We start from the raw sequence: 21560 nt of genomic DNA on the forward strand, positions 1-21560 counted from the left end.
TGGCAGTGGTCAATTGATATGGCATTCCCAGAAATCAAACAGATAAACAGCCTACTACATTGTTTGATCTGTGTAACAGGAAAAACTCTAGGTCTGGTAGCCAAAAATCTGACTTGAGTCATGGCCTCTCACCCCATTTCTAGACCTAAGGCAATTTACATACTTAGTGTGTCCCTGAATAAAGAAGCCCCTTGAGCACGGACCCTGCATCACTATTGCAAATTTCCACTGTAAATCTTACTTTCAGCCTTATCCAAAGCTTCTATGGCTGTTTATTAGAGTGACTGTGTTTGAGAGAAGAGAACTCCAGACGTTTCCAAGATTACTAGACAATGGCTCTGAGTTGATACTGATTCTTGAGGACTCAAGATGCCAGTGGCTCACCAGTCAGAGTGAGGGTTTATGGTGTCAGGTGACAGAATCTTAGCCCAGGTCTGACTCACAGTGGGCCCTGTGGTCCACAGACCAACTCTGTAGTTATTTCTTCAGTTCATTTGTTTTGTTTTGTTTTGAGACAAGGTCTCACTCTGTTACTCAGGGTGTAGTGTAGTGGTGGGATGGATCATAGCTCACTGCAGCCTTTGACCTCCCTGGGCTCAAGTGATCCTCCCACCTCAGCCTCCTGAGTAGCCGGGACTACAGGCATGTGCTACCATGCCCAGCTAAAATTTTCTATTTTTTCGTAGAGATGGGGTTTCACCATGTTGCCCACACTGATCTCAAACTCCTGGGCTGAAGCAATCCGCCCCCCTCAGCCTCTAAAAATGCTGGGATTACAGGCGTGAGCCACTATGTGCAGCCCTCAGTTCTTGAATGTATAGTGGTAATAGACACACTTGGCAACTATGTGGCCTCTCTGATCTATGAGATAAGGATCATTATGATTTGGATGGCTAAGAACTAACTAACTTCTAGTAAACCAGAGCCATATTACATCCCTGGGAGAATTGCAGAGATCAGTCACTACAAAAGACTTATAGTAGGAAGAGTAGAGGCAATGACAGCTGTCACATCCCTATGTAACACATCAGTGCGATCTGTGCAGAAGTCAGAAGAATCTGGAGAATGACTGTGGATTGCTGTAAACTTAAATGGTGACTCCAATTTCAGCTGCTGTCCTAAATGTATAGCTTTACTAGAAAAAAATAAAGTGTTCCTGGTACTTGGTATGCAGCTATTGATCTAGCTGATACCTTTTTCTCCATATCTATTTATGAAGACCACCAGCAAATCAGTTTGCTTTTCATCTGTGAGGCTCAACTATGCTCCTTCACACTCTTGCCTCAGAGCTAGTCAATTCTGCTGCTCTCTGCCACATAACAGTCCACAGAGGTCTGGATCATCTTGACATTTGATGAAACATCACCATAGCCCACTGCATTCACAGCACTGTGCTGATGAGATCTGAGGAGCAGGAAGTGGCAAGTTCTTTGGGTGCCTTAGTAACATATATGCAAGTTAAAGGGTAGGAGATAAAACCATTCCAGGTGCCATTTCAGTATCAGTCAGGGCTCAATCAGGAGAGAGAAACCACACAATAATTTGAATGTAGGGAATAATATAAATAATCACAACTGAGGAATGGAGAGATTGGGTAGCAAAAAATAAAGAGAATGCTAAAGAGCACAGGGGTGGCAGACACAAGGAACAGCCTCTACTTCTGGGGCTGACATAGAACACTGGAGATAATAGTCCATTAAATTTGGGAGATCATGTGTGATTGCAGGGGTCCTTCTTTCTGAGGACCTGGTCTCTTTTTCAGTCAATGGATTTGAGGTCCCAAAAGTGTCTCAGGCCCAGAAACTGGGCAAAAATTTATGTTAGAGCTGAACATTTGTGTCTTCTACCCTCAAAACCATATGTTGAAGCCCTAACCCAAATGTGATGGTATTTGGAGATGGGGCCTTTGGGAGGTAGTTAGCATTAGATGGGGTCATGAGGGTGGGGCTATCATGATAGGATTAGTGCCCTTATAATAAGAAATACCATAGAGCTTTCTTACTTTCTCCCAACTCATGCAAAAAGAAGAGTTCATGTGAACACATAGTGAGAGGTGGCAGCCTGCAAGTCAAGAGAATAGGCCTCAGAATAAAACCCACCTTGCTGGCACCATGATCTTGGACTTCCCAGCCTCCAGAACTGTGAGAAATAAATTCCTGTTGTTTAATCTACCTGGTTTTCTGTCATGGCAGACCATGCTGAGACAAATTTTGACTTTTTATTGAAGTGGCTGTCCTCAGCCTTCTGCCCATCATCTGAGCTTTCTTTTGATTGTATAGATTGAGCAATACCTTCACTGACTGCCCTCCTCTCTTGTTCTTAGGAATTCCATATTATACTGCCTCATGTCCACACCTCTCTGCAAGTCAGGCCACCTGTCCACACTCTCAGCTTCTGTTGGTATATGGTGGCTAGCTCTTAAATTTCCTTTTCTCCCTTGGTCAACTCAGCACTCATAGCCAGGATATATGTTGTGGTTTGACCCTAGTTCTTGGTATGGTGATTAGGAAAGTGGGTGGGGGAGATCCTGAGGAGATCTGTGTTCTCTAGCAAGGCAGATACTTGCCCCTATTTTTAATAAGGAGGGGTGGGCCACTCCTGAAGACCCAGAGTATTCAGGGAGACATGGAGTTTCAACGTTCTTAAATTCATCAACTGCTGGGCGCAGTGGCTCATGCCTGTAATCCCAGCTTGGGAGGCTGAGGCAGGTGGATAATGAGGTCAGGAGATTGAGACCATCCTGGCCAACATGGTGAAACCCAGTGTCTATTAAAAAATACTGAAAACTAGCTGGGCGCAGTGGCACACACCTGTAGTCCCAGCTACTCAGGAGGCTGAGTCAGGGGAATCTCTTGAACCCAGGAGGCAGAGGTTGCAGTGAACCATGATCACGCCACTGTACTCCAGCCTGGCAACAGAGCAAGACTCTGTCTCAAAAAAAAAAAAAAAGCATCAACCCAGATGTCCCTGTCCCTCAAAGTCTCACTTCTTTCCATCTCAGGCTTTGATCTTGGAACTGCAGACTTGCTGGGGATAAGGATTCAACCTCCTTGGCATTCTACTACTTTTAGAGTCAATTCCCAGGCCTGATCTCAGCTTTTTTTCTGCAAGAGATGAGAATCTCTTTATGTTGACAAGAAGGCTCTCTGACTTTCACACCACACCTTTCATTGATAATCAATCACTCTCAGGTCTTTCTCTGATGTATCAATGGAGCTCAGTAAGGGTCAACCAGTTTGTCTTAATAATTACTTTATGATACCTGAATCATTGTGCCTGCATTATCCCTTCATTGCTGTTCACGGCCCATTTCATGCTGTTCAAGTTCATGGCACGTGTAAGTGTTAATAGTTGCCCTGCTTCTACATGCTTGGGACTCTCGACTCTACCTGTCACAGTTATGGGATCCTCACTGTCAACCAGTGGGTGATACAACCCTGAAATCCCATTTTTGAGTCTACTTCCTTGAACTACTCCTGGCCTCATTTGTCTTAGGTCATCTTTCCTGGGAAACAGACTCTCAGGAAGAGGAAGTTCATTGGGAAGTGCTTTTGGTAACAGTACAGTGTGGAATGGAGGGAAGCTGGACCAGGCAGAGGGAGAAAGTTCAATTGGAATGCAGTCACAGGAAAGGCAGAGGCAGGGGGTGGGAAATCCTGGGGGTAATCTTGTGTGAAAGGAAAATAAAAATTTCAGGACCCCAAACTCATTATTTCAAAGGGAAAAGTTAGGCTTGGGAACTGAGTCACACAAAACTGCCTCCCATTTCCTAAATGGATAGCTGCAAAGATAGAAGCCACACACCTCCCAGGGGCCTCCCTCACAATTCGCTCACAAGGAAATTCCTGTGGGCTCCAAGATCTTTACTCTACAACAGACTTCTGTTGAATTTCACTCTGACAATTTAATCAACGGCTTATCTTCACAGGTACAGGACAGATAGGACTTATATTTATCGCTCTGCCTACCTGAGACAAATGCATATTTGACTGAATCCTTAACTCTATATTCACTTTATTTAATGTAAAAAAAATGCAGATTCACCTAGCACAATGCCAATGCATAGTTGACAGTTCCTCTACCTCCTCTTTTCACATGTGCAATGTGGATTCCATGAACGCTGATCAAAGCCTCGCAAGAATGCAATCACTTGCCTCTTTCATCTACTCTCCCCTTTTTCTCTTTCTTCTACTGCCTGCTTGTTCCCCTTTCAATACTGAAGGCCCCAAATCCTCTTTGGAAAAAACATGGATCACAGATATTCCTGTGATTTTTGTGTTCCTTTTCCCAGGCGCATCCTCAACTTTGGCAAAATAAAACTCTGAATTGACTGAGACTGACTTCAGTCATTTTCTTTGATTTACATGAGGAATCCTGCCTACCATGCTACCTCTGTGTTCAGCTCAGGCCTGGACCCCCTACCTTCATGGCCCCCCAGCCCAGGCATAACAGCAGGTGGGAGAGTCAGGAAACCCTGGTAAGGAACACTCTTGGGCTTCCTTGAGAGGGTGTGGGGGCAAAGAACAGGGGAAAAGAAGCAGCCAGCCAGCCTGGTGGAGGATTTAGACAGGGGACTGTGTGCCCAGACTGACAAGTTGCTCCAGGGGCCCTGGAATGGCTTCTCGATCTCTCCTAGGACTTGAACCAGAACTGACAGGTTGATGGGGACTGGGAACAGGAACAGTAGTGGAAGAATACATTCTCCAAAATCCTCTCAAGTTTTACTGACCATGTATTGACATGAGCCAGGATTCTCTCAAACTCATCTGCCCAATGCACTCATTTCTGTAATAAATATTTCTTAATACTTGCTGCACACACACACACACACACACACACACACACACACACACACACACACACGGTTTTTCTAAAGTCAGTATAATGCCTCCGCTGAATAAAATAAAAAGAAAGTAATTAAAAGAATGTTTGTTTCATCATGTAAATGTCCAAGCAGGCCTGCCCTTGAAGACAAAGTGAATAGTAAGGTGTTTGCACCTGTGTGTAGAGTCAACATGAGTATGGCAATGTGTGGTATAACACATTGCGTTAGTCTTGGATGCAGACTGTCACAGTTTGCTATACCAGAGACATGAACACTAGGAGGGGTGTCTCCATTGGGGATGTGGCTTTAAAAATGCTGCCATTGACATTTTGGGCTGGATGAATAAGTAAAAAAAATAAAAAATAAAAAAGCTGCCAGTCCCAGCTTACCTCACTCCCCACAGTAGTTGCATTTCTAGAAAAATGCCTTACATAGAAAACTCTGCAAAAAGGACTTTATATTTACATGGAGTTCAGATCTAGGTCCAAATAATTATAAAAACATTTCTCTCTTGTGTGAATGTCTGGGAAAGCATTTGAAAGTCCTATGTGATGTAGGACAACTCTATCTGCATCTTACATGTGGAGAATGTTAGAATCCTCACCCTGTCCACTAAATGTCTATGGTGCTGCCCCATCCATATGTCCACTGTTCCACTTAACAAGGACCATGACATTAAGGGGTGCCCAGAGAATGGGCATCCTATGTGTGGTCCTCTCCTCACTTTTTTGGAAGGCCTAGAAAACAAAAACAGTTCCTGCAGAATTCATTAATAAGATACACCCAATGGAGATTCCACCAACTTGCAAATTGTGCCGGGTGGAGGAGCTCTCCATGGCTCCCTTTCTGCTGCCCTCACACTTCTGCTAAAGCACATCACTCGCTGGTGACAGGTGCATTATTTATTAATCTCAGACTCAAGTGCAAAGCAGCCAGTTTGGTCTCCACTCACTCATTCGTTTTAATTAAACCCTCTAATTTTATTTATGCTGCCACAAATTGATTAACAATTTACCAGCAGAGAGAGAGCAGGAAGTCTTAAAAAGCATCTTGAAGAATCTGTGGGTCTCAAAACATAAACCTCACAGAAATGAGGTGGGTTGTGGGTGGGGGCTCCTGCAGGCTGGAGGAGGTAAGTTGTTGAAGTCTCACCATTTCCTACAACCTTGGAATAGTTTCTGGGTCTAAGATCTGGGGCCACCAGGAGCTGATGCATGGAGAGAGTATCTCTTTGTCTGACATCCTTGAAGCTGTGGGAGAGGGGATGGGGCTGGTATGGTGTCCTGTGTCCCTGGAGGACTGAGACTGGGTGGGGGCAGTGGAGATCTCAATCCCAAATCAGTGGGAGAAATGGACATTGATCCAGCCAATTACAAAACAGTTTGGTTGTGTTGAGGTAGAGTTGAGCCTTGGGTGTTGGGAAAACTTCGAAAAGGGCTGGAATTTGAGCTAAATCATGGAGGACGTCTAGAATATCACCAGACTGACTAGCTGGAGAGGACATAAGCAAACATTCAGACATTCATCCCTCCATTCTCCAAAGGCCAGGCATGCCACTAGTTCCAAATGTTAGGGAGAGAAAAAGGAATGAGAGACTGTAACAGGCTGAATCAGGGAATTTTAATCCAGTAATGTACAAGTGTGAATTCCTCAGCCCCCCGCCCTCACAATAACCACTACTATCAGTTTTGCCTTTTCAGATTCTTTTTCTGATCCTGAAAGTGGGGAGGAAAGAAAACTTGGTCTCTTGCCTTATAAGTTTGGCTAGTATTCTGATACATGGTTAAAACCTTTGCCCCCTTTCAGGCAAATACTTAATTTATTGGGTGTGATGATCCTCTGTCCTGGTCTTCAGCAGTGAGGTGCTGGCAGAGGAGACCACGTGGCCTGCCCTCCCTGCAAACCTCTCTCTCCTCCCTCTCCTCTGTTCTCTGCACCAGCCATACAGAATTTGGGAAGCCATGAAGATAGTCCCATGTAGGGAGCACTGGCTGGTGGAGGAAGCCACCATTGCTGGCTCATTCTTGCATCTCCTCTGAAAGCTGGTCATCTGTGCAGCCTTTAAAGTCCTGAGGATCTGCTTGCTCCAAGATGACTGTGCAGTGACCCGCTGCCTGCCCCAGTGCTTCTGTGCAAATGGCAGGTCCTGCCTGGTATTGTAAGCCCTCAGAGGGAGCCAGCTTTTTGTCCTCCACATCTCTGGCACTGAGCATGTGACAGCTTTCAGGGTTACCTCCCATATTTGTTAGCTTTTGCTGCATGACAAGGCATTAGAAAACAGTGTTTAATATAATGAATATGCATGAGTTCTTACAATTCTATGGGTTGGCTAGGAAATTCTCTGATTTGGGTCAGCTTTCTGACTGCTGAGGTCAACTAAAGGCTCAGCTGTGCTGGATGGTGTAGGACAACCTTAGTCACATGCCCCGAGTTGACCTGACATCCATGAGACCAATGTTGGACTTTGCCTTACAGAACTGTCAGATAATAAATATAGGTTGTTTGAGATAAAAATAAAAAGAAATGTATCCATTGCCAAACCCCAGGTTATAAGGACTCACCCCTAGATTTTCTTCTAAGAGTTTGAGCACTTACATTTAGGAGTTTGATCCATGTTGAACTAATTTTTGTATATGGTGTGAGGTAGGGTTAATTCTTTTGTGTGTAGACATCTATCTACTTCCTCCAGGATCATTTGTTGAAAAGACAATTATTTTCCCATTGAGTGGCCCTGGCACCCTTGTTGAAAATGAATTGAGCATAGACAGATGAGTTTATTTCTCAATTCTCAATTCTATCCCATTGATCTATATGACTATCCTTATGCAAGAATACTTTTTAAATGTAAATGCAATCATGTCACTTTCTTACTTAAAACCCTCCAACAGGTTTGATTTGCACTTAGAATAAAACTTCATGCCTAGGTTACAGAGCTCTAGATATTTGGCCCCTTTCTGTCTTGGCTTCAGCCAGAGTCCCAGTTTCTAGTCTTGAAACTTGCCAACTTTGTGCCTTACCCTCTTTACACTACTGCTTCCTGTCAAGAATCTTCTTCTGCCTGATCCTCCTACAGCTATATTCTTCCTGTTATTCGGACCAGAGTTGAAATGTCTCCTATTAAGATACCACTTCATCGCCACCAAAGAGGCAGCCCACTTGCTCTCTGTTAACCTGTTTTATGTTCCTCAATAGCATTTATTACTTTATATATTTGATTTTATTGCATTTTTAATTTTCTTCCTCTGCTAGAATACAAATGCCATGACAGTAGAGACCTTGTCTGCCTTGTTCACCTCGCATCCCCCACAACCAACAGAGTACCTAGCTCCAAGTAGCCACTCAATAAAATGAATCTGTTGAAATGGAAAATGCCCACATTCATCAGGTGGTGTTCTGGTCTCTCTCATGGCCATTTGCTGAATAGCAATCCCTGAGAGTAGGCTAATTTTAAAGGGAGTGGCACTGACAATTAAAGAACAAACAAGTATAATTGCCCCATGGTGTACAGCATTAAGGAATGGTGTACTGGATTAAGGAATATCTAGATAACTGGCAAAGCATCATTTTTGGGTGTGAGCATGAGGGTGTTTTCAGAGGAGATTGGCTGTGAGTTAGTGGACTGAATGGGAAAGATCCCCCCTCACTGTGGGTGGGCCCCATCCAATCAGCTAAGGACCTGGATGGAGGTAGAATAAAGGGGATTTTTTTTTTTTCTTCTCTCTCTCGGAGCTGGGACACTCTTGCTCTTGGACATCAGAACTCCAGTCTTTGGACTCCAGCACTTATAACAGTGGTCTCCTGGGTTTTCAGGCCTTTGGCCTCAGACTGAAAGTTAATCATTGGCTTCCAGGTTCTGAGGTTTTAGGATTTAGACTGACATCCCAGGGTCTTCAGCTTACAGATGTTCTGTTGCATAACTTCTTAGCCTCCATAGTCACATGAATCCATTTCCCTAGTAAATCCCTTCTCATACAGCTCTATTTCTATCCCTACTATAACTCTATCATCTCTATATTGCTATCTCTATCTCTACGTCTCTCTCTCTATCACTATCTCAGTTATCTTATCTCTATCCCTACCCATACCCCTACCCCTGCCTCTATCTCTATCTACCTATCTCTATTTTCTCTATCTCATTCTCTACCTATCTCTATCTTTATCTATCTACATCTCCATCTCCATCTCTCTATCTCTATCCTATTGGTTCTATCTCTCTAGAGAACCCTAAAACAGATATGATTCTATTTTATTTCTACAGCTTTTATCTGGAATTAGATATCCCGAAAACATGTCCATGTCCTGACGTTATTCTTTACTATTGCTGCATTCTTATTTATGTTCACACTTGCAATCAGATTCCTCTTATATGAATAACAGATCAGCAATAACTTTTCCTCTTGTGTTCAGAATCATTACAATTTCACAATCTCTTCATGTATCTTCAAAATCTCTTTTATGTATAACTGCATATATTAATCACAATGCTGGTTATTAATGATAAAATAGATTGAAACAGTGGAGCTGCTGAAATTAAGGCACTCTGAGATCAGCTCATATTTTCTTCTAAAGTTTGAGCAGAACTTTTTAAAGTTCTGCTCATCCATCTTTTAAATCAGCTTTGAAGAGTAACGTGATTGTTGGAAATTATCAAAATGACCCTAAAAGATTACCAAAAAAGCAATGCCCAAAATAAATCAGGGAGGATCTTGACAGAAAGTCAGGGCAGAGACAAAGTTGGACAGAACACAGGAAACAATGAGAAAAAGAGTAAAAAAGGCATAGAACACCATGGTAGAGGTGGGACTAAAAAGTTAGGAGACTGTTCCTCACTCTTACCTTTCACCCTCCCACTATAGACATGCATACACACACACACATGATTCAATGAAATCATTTTTTTTACTAATGAAAAACTGTATTTACTTAGAAGCATTCAGAATGTCAACAAAACTGAAACCACCTTTGCAAAATCATGACAGCAAGAGAAATCTGACAAAGCTGACTCCATCTTGCTTCCAAGCTAGCCTTGTTCATTCCTAGGTGTAGGTCAAGCCAACTTTGGGAAGAATTTAGTTTATGGTTTAACTGGTAAGAGCCGTTCCCAAAAGTAAACTGCCTTTGTAAAACTAATAATAAAGTCCACAAGATTAGTGTTATTTGCATACAACAGTACAGACTACTAAACACATTTAATAAAGAGATCTTCCAAATAGGCTTTGTGTGGGCAACAAGGCCGTTATATTTCGTGCTTGGGTGCAAGCAGGCCAAATCTGAGAAAGGACAGGCAAAGGGAGTAGGGGTGTTACAGAGTAAGACTAGTTACAGTGGTGGGGGTAGGGGCAAGGAGTATATATTACCATAAGTTCAGTTACAATGGTGGGTGGGGTAAGATGTAAGAGTAGTTAAGATGGTAGGGTGGGGTGGAGGGATATTCACAGAGCAAGAGCAGTTAAGATGGCAGGGTGGGGTGAGGAGTATTCACATTATCATAACAGTTAAGATGGCAGGGTGGGGAGAGAAGCTCAATGTCCAGGGGAAGCTCCTCCGGTGGCAGGGATAATGGCAAATGCAGGCAGGGGATGGGGGATGATCATCCTAGGCAGGTAGGACTTCAGACTTTCTGGGTCCAGGCATGGAGGCCTGACAATTAGGACTGTGAGAGTGGCCTGAATCTTGCTAAAATGTAGGTATAGTTAAACAAGTACCAATCATTGTTCTGGAGGTCACAGGATTCGTAATTTTCCCAATTACTCCCACAAATAATATCACTATTGTAGAACCTAAGATTAGCCTTCTAATATGTCTTTTCAGACTTTTGCATTTCTCATGACCAGAAGGCTCCATCCAGATCTGTCACTCAAGACTCACCCAGTCCTGTGGCCCCCACCAGAAGCAGACTCAGCACATGAGGACCATTTTCCCACACCTGTATGATTACATTCCCAACCGATCAGCAGGACCCAGTCTCCAGTCCCCCACCTGCCAAACTATCTTTAAAAACTCTAGCCTCAAAATTGTGGGGAGGCTGATTTGAGTAATAATAAAACTCTGGTCTCCCATTTACCTGGGTCTACATGTATTAAACTTTTTCTCTATTGCAATTTTCCTGTCTTGATAAATTGGCTTCATCTGGATAGTAGGCAAGAAAAATCCATTGGGCAGTTACAAATTAGCAGCAGTGCAGCAACTTTTTCTTTTTTTTTCAATTAGAGTGTTATTCAGTTAACAATTTTTTTTTTTTTTAAAGGTGGGGTTTCACCATGTTGGTCAGGCTGGTCTTGAACTCCTGACCTTAGGTGATCCGCCCACCTTGGCCTCCAAAGTGCTTGGATTACAGGCGTGAGCCACCACGCCCAGCCTAACAAACAATTATTTTATACAAGCCACATCAGAGCAAACTGAAGATGAAGAAACCATCATCCCTATATGTAACTGATTTGTACTGTGCACCAACAAGAACCTGCTTTAAATTTCCATGCCAATTTACAACCCACATACTGTACCAGGCAAGGTTAAAGTCTATTGAAAATATCATTAGGGCTATCTAAAGACAAATTAGGTAGTGTGTTGGCTATAAAACGAAGACACTGTATAGTTTAAAAACAAATCTTACGTATTTCAATTGTTTTCTTTAAAATAAGTGAGTTATATACAGAGGGGTTGAATGCTTTATAGACAAGAAAAAAAAACTGGGCTAAAACCAATTTATTCATCATCATCATCTTCATTTTCTATGTTTCTCTTCCTCCTCTTCATCTTCCTTTTTTCTTTGCTTTCTTCAGCCTTGATGACTCCCTTTTTGGCAGGCTTTCCTTTAGCTTGGTATGCAGTAATTTCCTTTTTATATTCTTCCTTCAGCTTTTCAGCTTTCTTTTCCTAAGGCTGCCTGTCATTTGCACCAGTATTATTATTCCTGAGAAAAGAAAAACAGCTTAGAGCATTCTGAGCTATGTGAAGTATGCAAAATTCATCCGGTCCACAGAGACATAAGTATGGGACTTCAGTCATGCCCTCCTACACCCATGCCCGGGGGCAATTGTTTAAAGACATCTTGTTCCTATCTACTTCATCCATTATCTTCATGTTCCTGGAATTTGAATTATCTCCATATTCCTACACACAGAACAATGTATAGACAATCAATAGCTTATGTTATTTTAATATAAATTATTGGCAAACAACTTCAAAACTTCCTCTTCTTTTCCTTTAAAAACCTACTTGTAACAGAATGTATATCCACGGCAACTTGAATCTGTGCTCCCAGGTTGCAGTCCTCAAGCTTGGCCCAAATAAACTCTACTTGTATTAATTTTGCCTCAGCTTCTTCCTTTCACACCAACTCCACTTCTCTCCCAGCTTCTCTGCAACATCCCCAAAGGATAGTCCAGATGGTTTCCTTTGACTCTGGAGCAATAGAATAGAATAAGAAAAATGCCTGAGGAGTCCTCTTGTGCACACTGAAATTCTTGAAGTTGTTATTTGTTTCTCCCTTAGGAGGAAGATAGGTTTCCATTTCTCTTATATCAGGCCTTGTCTGCCTTTGGTATGTCTTCAGGTTTTTCCTTTCCCTTTAGCAGATATGGACTGCCACATCCTGACCACTTCTTAATAAACTGTGAGAATCTGACTGAAGCGTCTGGGTGCTGCTTCTGCTCCTCCAGGCAAGTTTGCACAAAGAATGTATATGACATCACCTCTCATCTTCTTAGGGTCTCCTTTGCCTAAGTTTAGTTATTTCTCCCAGTGCCCATTTGGCTCTCACTTGTCCTGGCTTACTCTATGGAGCTCCATGTTCTGCAATTGAAACTGCCTTTGCAAAAATTCTAACTGAGACAATTACTTCGGGAAAGACATCTGACCTGATTCCATCTTGCTTCTAACCTCCAAGCAGTCCTTGTTCATTCCTGAGTGTAGGCCTAACTGACTTTGGGAGGAACTTAGTTTATGGTGTAGTTTTGAAACAAAGATAACAGCCCTTTACCAAAACAAACCACTTTCTTGCCTGGGGACTAGACTGCCTTTGCAGGATTAACAAATTAGCTGCAAGGATAGAAATGGTTTCCGAGTCTTGCAGCTGGAGGGTACAAGATTCTAAACTTTCTCAAATTGCTCCTGGGGATAACATCACTAGAGTAAAATTTAAGATCAGTTCTTGAGGTATTTTGCAGACCCTGCATTCAATGAATCAGCTCGAACCACCCAGATTGATAAAACCAGCTCATCTGGTCTTGTGGCCCCCACTCAGGAACTGACTCAGCACAAGAGGACAGCTTCTACTTGCTGTAATTCAATCTCTGACCCGAAAAGTCAGAACTCATTACTCACTAGCCCCTACCCACCAAATTATCCTTAAAAACTCCCATTCCCAGCCAGGCACAATGGCTTACACCTGTAATCCCAGCACTTTGGGAGGCCCAGGCAGGCAGATCACTGGAAGCTAGGAGTTCAAGACCAGCCTGGCCAACATGGTGAAACCTTATATCTACTAAAGATAAAAAAATTAGCTGGGCATAGTGATGCTTGCCTGTAACCCCAGCTATTCAGGAGGCTGAGGCATAAGAATTGCTTGAACCTGGGAGATGGAGGTTGTAGTGAGCTGAAATCACACTCTAGCTTGGGCAACACAGAGAGACTGTGTCTCAAAAACAAAACAAAACAAAACTCCAATCCCTGAATTCTTAGGGAGACTGATTTGAGTAATAATAAAACTCGGTCTCCTGCACAGCTAGCGTTGCATGAATTACTCTTTCTCTATTGCAGTTCCTCTGTCCTGATAAATGGGCTCTGTCTAGGCAGCAGGCAAGATGAATCCACTGGGTGGTTATGTCAGCGGTGTTTAAACCAGAGCGACTCCATCTTGTATAGGCTCTGGGTAAAATAAGGCTGAGACCTACTGGGCTGCATTCCTAGGAGGTTAAGCATTTGTAATTACAGGATGAGATAGGAGGCTGGCACAAGATACAGGTCACAAAGAGCTTGCTGATAAAAGAATGCAGTAAAGAAGCCAGCCAAAATCCACCAAAATCAAGACGGTGGTGAAGTGACCTCTGGTTATCCTCATTGCTTATTACGTAGTAATTATAATGCATTAGCATGCTAAGAGACACTCCCACAAACATCATGACTGTTTACAAATACCATGGCAACGTCAGGAAGTTACCCTATATGGTCTAAAAAGGGGAGGAACCCTCAGTTCTGGGAACTGCCACCTGTTTCCTAGAAAACCCATGAATAATCTACTCCTTGTTTAGCATATAATCAATAAATAACCGCAAAAATGGGCAACCAACAGCCCCCTATGGTGTAGCTATTCTTTATTCCTTTCTTTTCTTTTTTTTTTTTTTGAGACGGAGTTTCACTCTTGTTACCCAGGCTGGAGTGCAATGGCGTGATCTCAGCTCACTGTAACTTCGCCTCCTGGGTTCAGGCAATTCTCCTGCCTCAGCCTCCTGAGTAGCTGGGATTATAGGCACGCGCCACTGTGCCCAGCTAATTTTTTGTATTTTTAGTAGAGATGGGGTTTCACCATGTTGACCAGGATGGTCTCGATCTCTTGACCTCGTGATCCACCCGCCTCGGCCTCCCAAAGTGCTGGGATTACAGGCGTGAGCCACCGCGCCCGGCCCTATTCCTTTATTTTCTTAATAAACTTGCTTTTATTTTACTCTACGGATTTGACTCAAATTCTTTCTTGTACAAGATCCAGGAACCATCTCTTGGGGTCTGGATCAACTTCCCTTTCTGGTAACATCTTCCTGGTGAACCATGAAGGGACTATACTGAGGAGACCCTGACCCAAAGGAACTAGACTGCAGCACCAATTGGCTAACTTTGGGTACATGGTGAGGCACATTTTATTCAGGTAAAGGATGAGATTGGGTTAGAGGCCCAACTTAGGAGGGTTAGGTCTCTCCTAACACAGAGAGTGTTAAAGGCCCCTCTTAATAAAAGGCAAGGATGCTTGACTGAACTTGGACTTAAGGCCCAACTTAGGAAGGCTAGAGTCCTTCCTACGATTTAGGGGGTTAGAGGCCCCTCTCAGTAAAGTCCTTCTTGGTTAAAAATGGATTTGGCACTATGGGATGTTAATTATTATTCTCTCTGGATTAATCTGTCTTGTACTCTTTGGTGACGGCTGTGGGTGAGATAATTAAGCATGTACGGGACCAGGGACATGGAAAGCTTCTTTCTTCTCAAAGGGGGACAACTGAGAGCTGATGGGAGTGCTGGAAAAGATTCCTTTGTGACTGACAAGCGACCACTTGAACTGGTTCAGTGTCACTGGAATGGGTGGGTCTTTCTCTGGCCTCCATGAGCTCTTTGCCTTCCCTACCCCGCTGCAGGCAATTCTTTTTTCCCTTCCCTTTCCTCTCTCTCTGCACAAACTGGTTGTAGGAATGGTAAAAATCGCCATCTCTTGCATTATCTCTTGCAATTTTAATTAATGAGAAAAAGGATTTCTGAGGCTAGTCTTAAGCTGTAGTGAATCTGGTATACTTTGTGCTATAAAGTTGTCTTTCTGTATCACTCTGCCATAAAGAATAGCACCTTAGGAGAGAACATGTGCTTAGGATCCCATAAAACCACTGTTCAAGACACTCCAGCAAAGTGGTCAGAAACAAACTTTGCTGCAGGTCCCTGAAACAAAAAAAGCTGACTGAGGTTTCCCTCTCATCTTGTTCTATGTTCTTTGGAGCTTGACCTTTTAACCATGAGGCATTAGTTTCTCTTGGTTTCTACTATCCAGAGAATAAGAATTTTGGAGTTCATATCATAGTTCTCAAAATTGTCTTGAGCAGTTAAAAGTTTTTGCAAGCTAAAAATTGGGTGCTTCTAGGCTCCTTCTGGGTAGAGTAATGGAAACTGCCCAATGCTGTAGCTTAGTAGCTAAGGCTTTGTCTTTTCACAATGGGTGCCCAAGTTTAGGGTTCAATTCCTGGCCTAGGGAATGAGTACTTTTTGGTTCATATATGTGTGAACCTTGCCATTTGTTGATTTTCCGCCCCTCCATGAACAACTTCTGACTTCCTTCTTGAATTTTGCTTTCTCTGAGCTACCTTTAGAAATTTTAGATTTTGTAAAAACTGCTAAACATCTCTTTGAAAAAACCTTGTCAACTTGTGGTTAAGTAATAACCTTAATTAAGGCTTACTGGTTTTGCCCGTGAGGTTATTGTCAGTAATGTTCAAAAGCCAGAAATATTGGCCATTTGGCCTGGCTGAGATCAGTAATAAGAAATTTAAAAGGACTTTTTAAAAAGAGTGCCATGGTTAAAAGTCAGCTTAATTAAAAGTGGGCAGCCAAGCTCTACATTTATTTAAAAGGCCTTTATGTTTCTTCTCTTCTTGGAATATGTTTTTCTGGAAAAAAGTTTTTTTTTCTTTTCAAATGAATAAACTATTCTTTTCCATTTTTGTCTTCTTGCCACTCTTTAGTCCCTTCGTGGTTCACCAGGAAGATATTAGCAGAAAGGGATACTCAACTCTTTGCATGTTTGGATCAGAGAGGCATGCTTTTGGCCCCCTGAAGATATGGAAATATCCCCACTCACCACTGAGAGATAAGACTCCCATGGGAAATGGGCTGACTCCCTCTTTTTGGGATCCAGAATCTGGTATAAATATGGGACCCTCATTTTTGGGGAATCTGTTTTGCCTTCCATCTGTGCCTGCTTATGAGGCCCTAGAAACTGCATACTTTAAAAAGAAACTTAAAAGCTGGCAAATGAAAAATCTTACCACTACTGGATCTTTTGTCTGTTTATTTAAATGTGTTGTATGTGTGATGTGTATATATTATTTCCCAAAGATTATTTGATTTAATCTTTGGGAAATAAAGACAGTTTTACAGATTATTGGTAAAATAAAGACATTTGGTCTAAATTATGCTGGTTGCTGCATGCTTTAAGGTCAACAGCTTCTTTGACTTTTAAAAATTGTTCTAGTACCTGCTTTGGAGCCATTAGATTCTAAGTAAGGCCTGAGGACATGTGGAGTTAGTTAGCCATGCCTCCTGGCTATGCTAAAAAGAGTCAGACCTTATCTACACTTCTGTCTGGTGTCTTAAGCTCCACAGCTGGTACATAATTAGAATCACTTGTTTATCAGGTTTTTTGCCAAAAGTAAAAGTTGCTAAGAGTTAACACTGTAACATGTAATTAAGATTACTCGATATACACCAAGCATGGTGGCTCATACCTGTAATCCCAAGCACTTTGGGAAGCTGAGGTGGAAAGATCGCTTGAGCTCATGAGTTTGAGACTACCCTGGGCAACATGGCTAAACCCTGTCTTTATAAAAAATACAAAAATTAGCCAGGGATGGTGGTGCCTGTCTGTAGCCCCAGCTACTCGGGCGGCTGAGGTGGGAGGATAGCTTGAGCCCAGGAAGTGGAGGTTGCATTGAGCCGAAATTGTGCCACTGTACTCCAGTCTGAGTAATAGAACCAGACCTTGCCTCCAAAAAAAAAAAAGAAAAATAAAAAAAAGGACTACTAGGGAAACAGTTTTACATGCAAGGTGTGTAAACAAAGTGACATGTATTTTTGGTAAAATATTATAAGAATGCATGGGAATGTGGGGTTTTTTTTTGGCCTAGTTTAGAGGGTTAAAGGATTGTTTTAAGTTAGATAAGATAAAGCTGAAGGTTTGAGCAAGTTGTGGAAGGTTTGTGAAAAATGCATATTGTAAAAGAAATTCTGTGTGTGAACATACTGGCTAAAGTTAAAGGGGTATTATTCAGTTTTTTCATAAATTGAACATTGGAATAAAAACAAAACAGGTTTTTCTTAAAGCACTGATCTACTCTTTAACAAAAATTTGTAAAGGGTTATAAAAAATTTATGAGATTCTTATCTTATGGTCAGACATTAAAATTGGATAGATTTGTCTATTAGGTTTTACCAAGAATTTGGTTTAACATCAGTAATGCACTAATGTCATGGTGAAATTTGGCTTATTTGGTATAAAAGTCATACAGAAAGCACTGCCAAATATAAAATGGTATTTGGCTTTCTTTGGGCTGTATTTTTATACTATGTCATTGGTATGTGTTCCAAAATTATGAGAAATTCCTATAATTCTTATATGACTTACGGTATATTGTTAATAATTATAATTATGAAAAGTCTTTGTATGCACAGAAGTAACCAAAATTCCTAGTCAATTGTGACTTTAATAGTGACTATCCTAAGACTTTTTGTCATCCACAGACAATTGTTATCTTGTATTGATTGTCTTCAAAAGGTGGTTTATAATCAACTATAGAACTCTGACAGGTGTTCTTAAATGCAGGTTTCTGATAACTTTGGAGATTGTGACATTAGAATAGAGGAAAAAATGTTCAGGACTCTCATGGAGAGCTGAAATATTCATGACTATCAAGCAGAACAGGAGTCAACTGCATGGAGTAAACTAATAGAAGCCTGAAGTAATCTTTTCGACATTTTGCTTAAAATGTCGCTGATCATTTGTTTTTCACAATTAAGAAAACTTTTTTTTTAATACTCATTTTCATCCTGTAAGACAACTTTTCTTTTATTTACAACTTGTAGCAACTGAGTAAAGTGTAAGCTTGTAAATGAAATTTGAAGGATATTTCTCTCAACTTGTTTTCTCCAGAATTTGTAAACTATTTGTAAGCATTCATATGGCAACATAGTTAGTTGTTTAAGTGCAATAAGAATCTGTTATCTTTTACAACAGGGCACAATTGGAGGAACGTTATTTTACCAAGGCTTTGAATGGAATGGCATGCTTTCAAATGTAAACAAACTGCTTTAAGGAATCAAACTTGACCTACAGAGACAACAAAAGCTCCTTGGGAAAATTGGCCTCATACCTTGTCTACACAGTCCCTGTACAAGGTTCTCTGTTGTGTGATAAGTAAAGAATGCAACTTTCTGGCAGGCCCAGGAGCCCCAATATCTTGGGGCCAAAGGAGGAGAAGAATTTACCCAACTTACAGGTATTTGATGGCACCAACCCATGGCTGGTCTCAGCTTTAAAAAAAGTCTTATCTAAAAGTCCTTATAGAACAAAGCTTCATCAAAGCCAATTAAAAACAACAACAATAACAACAACAACAACAACAAAAAACCTATGTGAAAAATAATTATTTTTGCTGCACTTTTTACAAATAATCAGGCCAACTACAAAACTAAAGATTATTTTGGAAGCAAATCAGTCTATGATTTGTCTTTAGTAAAAATGGGAGCCTGAAGAGAGAAAAAATTGTTTTAACTACACCTGTTATTAGATTCAGTCTCATCAGTTATTTTCAAGGGTTTTTTTTCCCCTTCAATTTAGACTCACCCGATTTACTACTGCCAACTAACCAGTGATCTCTGGCTGCTGCTCAGAAAAAAATAACATAAATAGGTAATGTAAAAATCTGGATCAATATTCTAATTCTGGGCACATAATGGAACATACAGCATGTACATGTACAGCAACTTCATCTCAGCTTGGTTCCGATAGTTGCCCAGTTCATGGAAAGCCTTCCAATTTAGTTTACTTGGGATAATTTTAGTTATTTTGCTTTACTGTTTTGGAATATATTGCTGTTGTACTCTTTGTGTGGGAGTACAGAATAAGTTTACTCAATGTTTTCTTAAATTGAATACTTATTAATCTTCCAGATACCACTTCTGCCCTCAAGAATTACAAATGGCCCTCACCATAGTGATGCCTTCTGACTGAGATCCTCTCTATCCTGAATACAAGAGACCATAATAGTTAGGTAGGAATAGCATAGCCCTTATTCAGCCTGAAAAAGTTACAGAAGATGTATCTTCCTCCCTCTACTACCCTTTGGATTAGGGTTCCCTTGTAAAAGGGAAGAGGGAAATATGTCAGAGACATTTGAACCAGAGCGACTCCATATTGAATTGGGGCTGGGTAAAATAAGGCTGAGACCTACTGGGCTGTATTCCCAAGAGGGCAGGCATTCTAAGTCACAGGATGAGATAGGAGGTTGGCACAAGATACAGGTCACAAAGACCTTCCTGATTAAAGAAGTTGCAGTAAATAAGCTGGCCAAAACCCACCAAAACCAAGATGGCAATGAAAATGACCTCTGGTCATCCTCACTGTTCCTTATATGCTAATTATAATGCATTAGCATGCTAAGAGACAGTCCTATCAGTGCCATGACAGTTTACAAATGCCATGGCAATGTCAGGAAGTTACCCTATATGGTTTAAAAGCGGGAAGAACCCTCAGTTCTGGGAATTACCCACCCTTTTCCTAGAAAACTCATGAATAATTCACTCCTTGTTTAGCATATAATCAAGAAATAACTGTAAGTATTCTCAGTCAAGCAGCCCAAGCTACTGTTCCACCTATGGAGTAGGCATTCTTTATTCCTTTACTCTCCTAATAAACTTGCTTTCACTTTATGGACTTGCCCTGAATTCTTTCTTGCTCAAGGTCCAACAACTCTCTCATGGGGTCTGGATCGGGAACCCTTTCGGTTAACAGTTCATAATGGTTTTTATACATTAATTGCTTTTTTTTTTTCCTTTCTTTTTTTTTTGAGACGGAGTTTTGCTCTTGTTACCCAGGCTGCAGTGCAATGGCGCAATCTTGGCTCACCGCAACCTCCGCCTCCTGGGTTCAAGCGATTCTCCTGCCTCAGCCACCCAAGTAGCTGGGATTATAGGCGCGCGCCACCACGCCCAGCTAATATTTTGTATTTTTAGTAGAGACGGGGTTTCACCATGTTGGCCAGGATGGTCTCGATCTCTTGACCTCGTGATCCACCCGCCTCGGCCTCCCAAAGTGCTGGGATTACAGGCGTGAGCCACTGCGCCCGGCTCATTAATTGCTTTTAAGACTGCTTGTTCATTTATTCAACATACATTTAAAATAAGTTTTTCTGGTGGTTTTCAACATAACTCTAAATAGTATGCTTCTACTTTTTTGACTTATGATTTTTACAAAATATTCATTGTGCTTCCAGTACATCTAATATTTTTCAGTAGTTTTTCCACATTTATGAGGAATATGGTCATATTCATCCAGTCTATCTCTTACCGTGTTCAGTCGCGCCAGATGACAGGAGAGGTCACAGCCTGGCGACCAAAAGGTGCCGCTAACTCCCCTGCCCAAGCTTTCTTTCTCTTCAGGGTTCAAGGTTAATTGTGAGAATTTACGTTCGCACGGCACACTCGCATCCCCCTCTACCTGGTAATATGTCTTAAGTTTCATAACTGTCTTACTAGCTAGGTATTTTCGCTGGGAGTGAGGCGGCCTCCGCAAAGCGCCCAGTGGGCCAGCGGCTGAGATAACTTTTCCGGCTTACGGGCACGCAGGTACAAAAGCCCTTCCCTCCAACCACGTGGTCCCGCCCATGCATAACAACAAACGCTGAGCCCAGCGCATGCGCCGTGGGTCTTCCGCGCGAGCCCGAGTCGGAGTCGCTGTTGGGGGCGGCGTCTATGGCGGGCTGAGGGCGCAGGCGCTGTGACCCGCCGAGCTGGGTCCCAAAGCGGCTGGTGGCGCCACCGTCTCCGTTTCTGTGTGGGCGGCCGCGCGGCCCTGGGTGAGTGTTCGGGCGGCCCGGCCTCGGGCTGGGGGTGTCGGGGCCGGGTCAGTCTCCTCGGGCGGCCGCGGCCCCATGCTTTGGTCTCGTCGCGGTGGTTGAGCCTGTCCGCGAGAGCGGACTGTAGCGGGTCTTAAAGCCACGCACTCCGCTTCCGGCCGCTTCACCTGCGACCGGAAGTAGCGCCGCTGAGC

General features: G+C 42.3%; 1 protein-coding gene and 1 long non-coding RNA gene across 5 annotated transcripts in view; one reads left to right on the forward strand and one right to left on the reverse strand.

Moving 5' to 3' along the window:
* Positions 1 to 11420: 11420 nt before the first annotated feature.
* On the reverse strand, positions 11421 to 21144 carry LOC110568583 (uncharacterized). The gene is made up of 2 exons (XR_010340096.1): positions 20859 to 21144; positions 11421 to 11738 (listed from the first exon to the last, which is right to left on the reverse strand). It is a non-coding gene; the product is annotated as an uncharacterized LOC110568583 (long non-coding RNA).
* A 64-nt stretch (positions 21145 to 21208) lies between these two features.
* LOC105734598 (chimeric ERCC6-PGBD3 protein) overlaps positions 21209 to 21560 on the forward strand; it is a 107484-nt gene continuing 107132 nt past the window's right edge. For 2 of the 4 annotated variants that reach the window (XM_012477477.3, XM_012477480.2), the window contains exon 1: positions 21209 to 21366. The gene's annotated coding sequence lies outside the window, so the exon portion shown is untranslated. The remainder of the gene's footprint in view (positions 21367 to 21560) is intronic. The other 2 variants (XM_012477475.3, XM_021672246.2) reach the window with 1 other exon arrangement.

This window comes from Aotus nancymaae, unplaced genomic scaffold, assembly GCF_030222135.1.
Source record: "Aotus nancymaae isolate 86718 unplaced genomic scaffold, 86718_ANA_hifiasm-v0.15.2.pri h1tg000099l, whole genome shotgun sequence".
NCBI lineage: Eukaryota > Metazoa > Chordata > Mammalia > Primates > Aotidae > Aotus > Aotus nancymaae.